The sequence below is a fragment of the Falco peregrinus genome, chromosome 3, assembly GCF_023634155.1.
Source record: "Falco peregrinus isolate bFalPer1 chromosome 3, bFalPer1.pri, whole genome shotgun sequence".
NCBI lineage: Eukaryota > Metazoa > Chordata > Aves > Falconiformes > Falconidae > Falco > Falco peregrinus.
In genome coordinates, this window is record NC_073723.1 from 75,404,277 (window position 1) to 75,411,450 (window position 7,174).

A 7,174-nucleotide genomic window follows, 5' to 3' on the forward strand; every position below is an offset into this window, starting at 1 on the left:
GATAGGCGGACTGCTCCTTGATCTTCCTACTCCTTCCACCGATGCGCCGCACGCATACCCTGTTGTATTGGGAGATGCGGGTGCTGGTAATCCTCATGTTCATACACCATTTGCTTGGAAAGTAGTACAGGACTTGTAAAAAACTGTTTCACAGTACGGGGTGACTGTGTTCTGTCACGCAGAAAAGCTGTTTATAATCTACTGTATTACAGAGGTTGAAATGTATTTTGCTATAAAAAAAAGAAAAAAAAAAAAGGAAAAAAATAAAAGAAAAAAGGGAATGAAGGGACTGACCGCAGAGGCACGATTAGAGAAAGCATGTTATGTTTGGAACTTTCTGAAAATCTCTGCTGACCATGTGGTGCCTTCCATTGCGTGGCACTTTGTGTTAATTGGTGACAAGCAGGAAAAGCACGAAGGTGTCTTAGTACGCATGACAGACCCTTGTACCGGGCATTGGTTGGGACCACGTGAATTGTTAACTTGGGAGAGAGCATAGGCTTGTGTTCCTAGAGATTGTTACAAATGATAACAATTAAACCAATTTTATTTTGGGTTCAATCAATTTAGGTTGAGAAACAATAAGCAAAACCAGCGCTGGGTGCACAGAGAACTCAATTAGTTCCACCACACGCACACTTGAGTCCTAAAAGCAGCATCTTTTATGCCCGGATCTTGACCAATCTCTTCTCGCCGGATGTTCATTCAGCTCTTTCCCCATTGGGCCGTTAGGGTAGACCTTCTCCTCCTATTGGCTCTTCTTTGGCGCGCTTTTTCAAATCTCAAGGTCTTTGTCTCCTTTGGCGGGCCTTCCCTGGCATGCTTTCTTTGTCTCCTTTGGCAGGCTTTCCTAAGCAGCGATTGCCTCAGGGGAAGGGGGAGCTTTTATATTGTCTCAAAGGAGAATCAGAAGCGCCCATTCATTACAATTGTGATACAGGTTTTAGATTTACACAGAGTACAACAATTACACTTATCACACTATACATTCTATTTTTGACATGAATCATGCCTGCGTTTATCACAAGATAAATGTCCACGATGGACACCTGCTCGCTGTGTGCAGCCTGAGCTTAGCGTGCCAGACCATGGGAGCACTGTTGCTGCCAGTGAATCCAACAACTAATGTGTGGCCTCCTTACTGAACCAGCCCTTGTTTGGTGTGCCCTTCCTTGAAACCGATTTGCAGACATCATTGCAAAAAAGTGAATGCATGTGGGGAATGAAGAATCTTACTGAAAATCTTGATATTTGGGATAATTGATTACCTCTGTATAATGTTAACCCAAAAGAAGTTGATATTGTTTGCACTTCGAACGTCGATAGTTGTTTTTATATAGATGCTAATGTAGTAGAAGGCTATGATGGGACCATGACACCCGCATAAATCAACACGTGAACATTTTGAAAAACATAATGCGCTTAAACGCAATATAACTTTGGATGAATCGTATAATGAAGTAGTTGATTTATGGAACTGATGGGAATATACTGCAGTGGTTCTTCTCTTATCTGGAGTGACAGCAGGGAAAATATTAAAGAGTTAAATCACCTTGTTTGTTAGGCAGTTAAGAATGTGAGTCAAATTTGCCATTATTCCATACAAAACAGAGCAGCTATTGGCTTTTTGTTGTTGGCTCAAGAACATGGCTGTGAGGATCTTGATGGTATGTGCTGCATGGATTTTAGGCGCCCCATTGTAGCAACATGTTACCAATATCCGAGAAACTGTCAGCCATTTTGGCATCCATTCACTCAACCAGCAGTATTGTTTGTTCGCTATGGCCTTGTTTGCCATCGTGTTTGCAAGGGCCCCGCAGAACATGGCAACCCTGGTACTAGCTGTTCAAAAACAAAAAGGGGGAATTTTTGCGGTCTGCAGCGGGTCTACAGACAAGTTAATTGACTTCAAAGACTTAGTTGTGTACCTTTAAGACAGCCACAAACTGTCAGGTACGTAAACAGGGTGTGAAGAACCGAAACTTAGAACCGCAGCATACGATCACCTACAGCAACAGCAAACAGCAAGAAGAACACAAAAACCTATCAGGGTCTGACACATGTACTGTCTAAGATATATAAATATATGTATAAACAAAGAAGGTAATTTTGTCTGAACCCAGCCAAGCAGACATAGTGTTTTTTCAGTCCACCTTGACCTGTGTCACCACATGGAACAGCTCCAAAAGCCAAGCAGATGGCTGCCACCTTTACATGGGACACCATAGAGCCAGTTGCCACAAGCGCCAAAGAGGAATGTACTTCCAAGGAGAAGGAGGAAGAGGCACCATAGGAGAACAGGGGTAAAGTCACATCTCCGGCTGTGATAGACAGCAATCTCGCTTTGCTGATTGATGGCAAGCAGCACTAGAATATAGGCCCATGATGGAACAGCGTGAAGCCTGGGCCTGTAAACTTGCAATGGAATAGCCCCAGAAGCCAGGCAGATGGCTGCCCACCTCTACATGGGGCGCCACAGAGGCAATTGCCATGAGTGCCAAAGAGGAAGGCACCTCCCAGCAGCCTGCAGCACAGCAATCACTGCAAGAAGAGGATGACAATCATGCCTTTTGCCCCAAGCGAGAGCAACTGCACTTTGCTTATTGAGAGAATGCAGCGCTTGACTATAAGCCCACCAGGGAATAGAGTGAAGCCCGGGCCTGTACATTGCCCAGCAACAGCCCCAAAAGTTCGGCAGATGGCTGCCCACCTTTACATGGGACACCACAGAGGCAGGTGCCACAAGCACCAAAGATGAAGGTACTTCCAAGGAGAAGGAGGAAGAGGCAGCAGAGGAGGAACAGGGATAAAGTCACACCTCCAGCTGTGATAGACAGTGACTACACTTCGCTGATCAACGGCAAGCACCAGTTGACGATAGGCCCACCAGGGAAAAGTGTGAGGCCCGGGCCTGTAGACTTGTCATGGAACAGCCGCAGAAGCCAGGCAGATGGCTTCCCACATTTACATGGGACGCCACAGAGGCATTTGCCACAAGTGCCAAAGGCAGCTCCCAGCAGCCTGCAGGACAGCAGTCAGTGCAAGAGGAGGATGACAATCACACCTCCTGCCCTAAGCGGCAGCAACTGCACTTCGCTGATTAACGGAATGCAGCCCGGGCCTGTACACTTGCCATGGAACAGCCCCAGAATCCACGCAGATGGCTGCCCACCTTTATATGGGGCACCACAGAGGCATTTGCCACGAGCACCAAAGAGGAAGGCACTTTCCCGAAGAGGGTCCCCCGTGGAGAGTCGGCCAAGTCACGACAATCACACCAATATGGCTACATGCTGTGCTCACTAAACAAACAGATCATATTTATAACTTAAGCTGACTGCTACCCGACTTTACACACAGGTGATTGGATAAAAGTCTCTAGGCCACGTGGGGTCCGTGTCGCTGACGGTGAGCATGCTGCAGGTGTCTTATCAGAGTGTGCCGATGAGAGTGTGTTGATTTCGCTGTTCCCAGGACTTGCTCTGCACCTGGCTTCTTGTTTGTGCATAGCTTCTTTTCTTTCTCCCACTGCTTGTTCCCAGGACTATTTAAAGCTGCTCTGCAGCTTCAACTAACAGGCCTGGGTTGTCCAACCCAGACAATGGTTTCACCGTAGATGTTAAACCTTTCTTCAAACAAGAAAATAAACAGCTCAAAACTAAAAACAAGAAAATAAACAGCTCAAAACTAAAAACATTACAACAATGTAATAACAAAGCGTATTCCTTCCATCAATAACGTCTTTAACCAACCTGTTATCCCCAATCCTCTCAACCATTCATCAAAGGGATTGTCATCAGCAGGAATATGCTTCATGTTTCCCTGCAGTTGTGACAACTTCTTGTGCATCGATATGGAATGATTGTAAAGGTTCATACGACACATCCCTTCAAAATCCTCACAACTGTGTCCATGTGCTAATAACAAAAAATCTATTGCAGTTCTATTTTGTAACGTAGCATGCCTAACACTATCTACATCAAGCAATAACGAATTTAAAATCTGCGATGTAAGATTAAATTGTTTCTCTCCCCAGCATGCTAACCTTTGTATATTCTTAGCATTTAATGCAGCCATTGCCTCCGGCATAAATATAGAGGCTAGGACATTTGTTGTTACAGACTGTAGATTGACTCGGTCATTACATGTTTCATCAAAGGTGCGCAGTGCCCTCCGTGATCTATGAGATTGTTGAGTCATTTTTAATAAGTCTTTCATATGTGCAGCAAAGTCCAACGCCCTAAATAACATGGTCCACCAACAGGATACAAAGGAATCCCTGGCCACGCTCTGTCCCCATATATCAGAAAGACTCCTGGTGGCAACTGATAACCCCCTGATACATCTATATGGAAACCCCCAGTTTCAATTCACCCCAAATAAGTGAACCGGTTAGATTTTGAAACCCTGTATAAAACCCCCATTCACCTTGATGTGTTAGCCATAACTGCCACAGGTCACCAAACCAAATTACTCCAGTTCCATTCACGGGTTGAAGTGGTGATGACATGTGGGTACAGTCTGCCATACCAGTTGCAGTTACATTAACATATTCAACAGGTACAACGCTAGCCAATAGGTCTAACTCCTGCAAAGGTGAATGATGTGGCTGATTTAAATTCTCAATAACCGTCTTCTGCCACGCTGCATTATGCATAGAAGGCCAAACATATTGCTCATTTGGACTCATACATGTACCATTCTGATTGGACGTCATATCCACTGTTTTAACATTCCAAAAACCATCAAAATTTGTTTCATTCTCTTGCAGGGGAATACCAATTAAACAAGTTCTAAAGAGGTTGTCTGCTTGTTGCAGACTTAAAACAAAAGTCTGTTACTCCCATAATATTTGCCCATGTCACCCATATGTTTGTCCTAGGCAAGATGTCAAAAATACTTTGGCCAATGGGTAAAAAATTCATCAAGACCGTAAACCAAGTCCAGCACTTAAACATGTTTAGTCCTACAATTTCCACCTTTTCCCCCCCCCCCCCCACATTCCACCCCACAAATCTGTGCTTTCACAGATTCTGATGATGTATGCTGTCTCCAATCAGCATGGTATTACACTAGTCGTATGCTTTCTCTTGCTTCATGCCCGGTTACTAATCAAACACATACACTCTTTACACCACTTACATTTAAGCTTTGGCTTACAGAACCATTTCACCCCACATAGCATACACTGGCACAATACCCACGGGTTACCCTTACAACATAGACAGTTTATTCCGTCTGCTCGCTCTGAGTCTTCTCTTCCGTCTTCTGATCTTGACATACAGGTTGCACAAACTTGCTAGGGACCCATATAGGTCCTTTATCTGTGGAGATACAAAAATAAACCTCTACCGATAAATAACACCGGATTAGGTCCTTCCCATACACCTGAAGCCATATTTTTATACAGAACATTCAAACCAGGAACTGTAGTTGTTTGGTTCCCTCGTGCTGTTTGGTGATGTATAACAACAGGTGGTCCCTCTCTACCCTTCGTAAGGGAGAGATAGTTTAAGGTAAACAACACCTTAGTCAACCGTTTAGTTACATCTATGTCCTGCGATACTTTCTGTCTCTGAAGATAATCCTTCAGGGTACGGTTTGCCCTTTCAACAACTGCTTGCCCCATTGGGGAGTGAGGAATCCCTTTAACGTGTTTAATTCCCCAAGCTGTCATAAACCTAGCGACTCGTTGACTACTATACGCTGGACCATTGTCTGTCTTTATTTCTACAGGTACTCCCATGACAGCAAAACAAGACATTAAGTGTCTCTCCACATGTAATGCCTTTTCACCGGTTTGTGCAGTGGCCCATATAAAATGAGAATAGGTGTCAATTGTGACATGCACATACTTAAGCTTCCCAAAGTCAGGTACATGTGTTACATCCATTTGCCAAACCTGAAGTGCCTTCACACCTTTTGGGTTAGTGCCCACCCCTAAACCAGGTCCATGATGACTACATTGAGGACAGGAGCGGACAATACCCTTTGCATCTGCTATGGGTATTTGATACTGTCGATGTAAAGACTTTGCATTCTGATGAAACATCTCATGGCTGTTACGAGCTTCTTCAAACTTCTTTGTTGGAGGAGTTACTGCCAGACAGCTGACTGCTTCATCAGCTCTAGCATTACCTTCGCCCAACCCAATGGTCCACTGATGACTTCTAATATGCATAATACAAAATTCATGTTTTTTCTGTCAAAAAGTACTACGCAGTTGTATAAACATTTCACCAAGATGTTGGTTCTTTGTCTCTCTCAATAAGGCATCTTCAATGTGCTGTACTACACCAACTACGTACAATGAGTCTGATACTATGTTTACAGGTGTATTCCAGCTTCCCAATGCCCAACACACTGCTTTCAGTTCTAAGGTTTGAAGGTTGTCCCGTGGTTCACCGGTAATCACTTGTTTCTGCCACTGATTATCGGATTGCCAAACACACACAGCCTTCTTCATCTTTCGTCCTGCATCTGTAAACACTGTTGGCCCATCAACTGGTCTTTTTGAGCATAACGGTCTCGCAATCCACTGATAATGTTCTAACATCTTCCAGAGAGGTCCTTTTGGCTGGTTGTTGTGTACAACACCTGTATAGCCAACAAGGCTTCCTGTATGGCTGTTGAATGTCTCAGGAGCCACTCATAATCATCACCACTGACTGGAATACTGATATCTGCTGGTTCAGTCCCATCAATTTCAACAATCCTGTCTCTTCCTTTTCTCACCAAGGCCGCTACTGCTTCAGGGTGACTTAAAATATGATGTCTGGGTTGCAATGGCAAAAACAACCACTCTAAAATGATTGCTGTATTTTTCCCCTTTTCCTTTTGCCATTGCAAAATAAGGGCAAAAGGTGAAGTGGCAACATTACAAACCAAAAAAGATAATGGATGATTCGCCATTTGGCGACCACGCCAGCCAGTCTGAATCTTGCGGGACACAACTTCTAGGGCAGCCCGCTGTTCTGGTGAACAAGTTCAAGGACTGTTGGCTTTGGTGCCATGCAACCAGGATTGGAACGGTTGCAAATCATCGTTAGTGAGTCTCTTTGTGTGTCACCAGGGTGTAAGGGAATCGTGAAAAAAAAGTCTTTCAAGTCTATCACAACAATTTGCCAAATCTGAGGGATCATCATGAAAGGTGGAAGAGCAGGTTGCAACACTC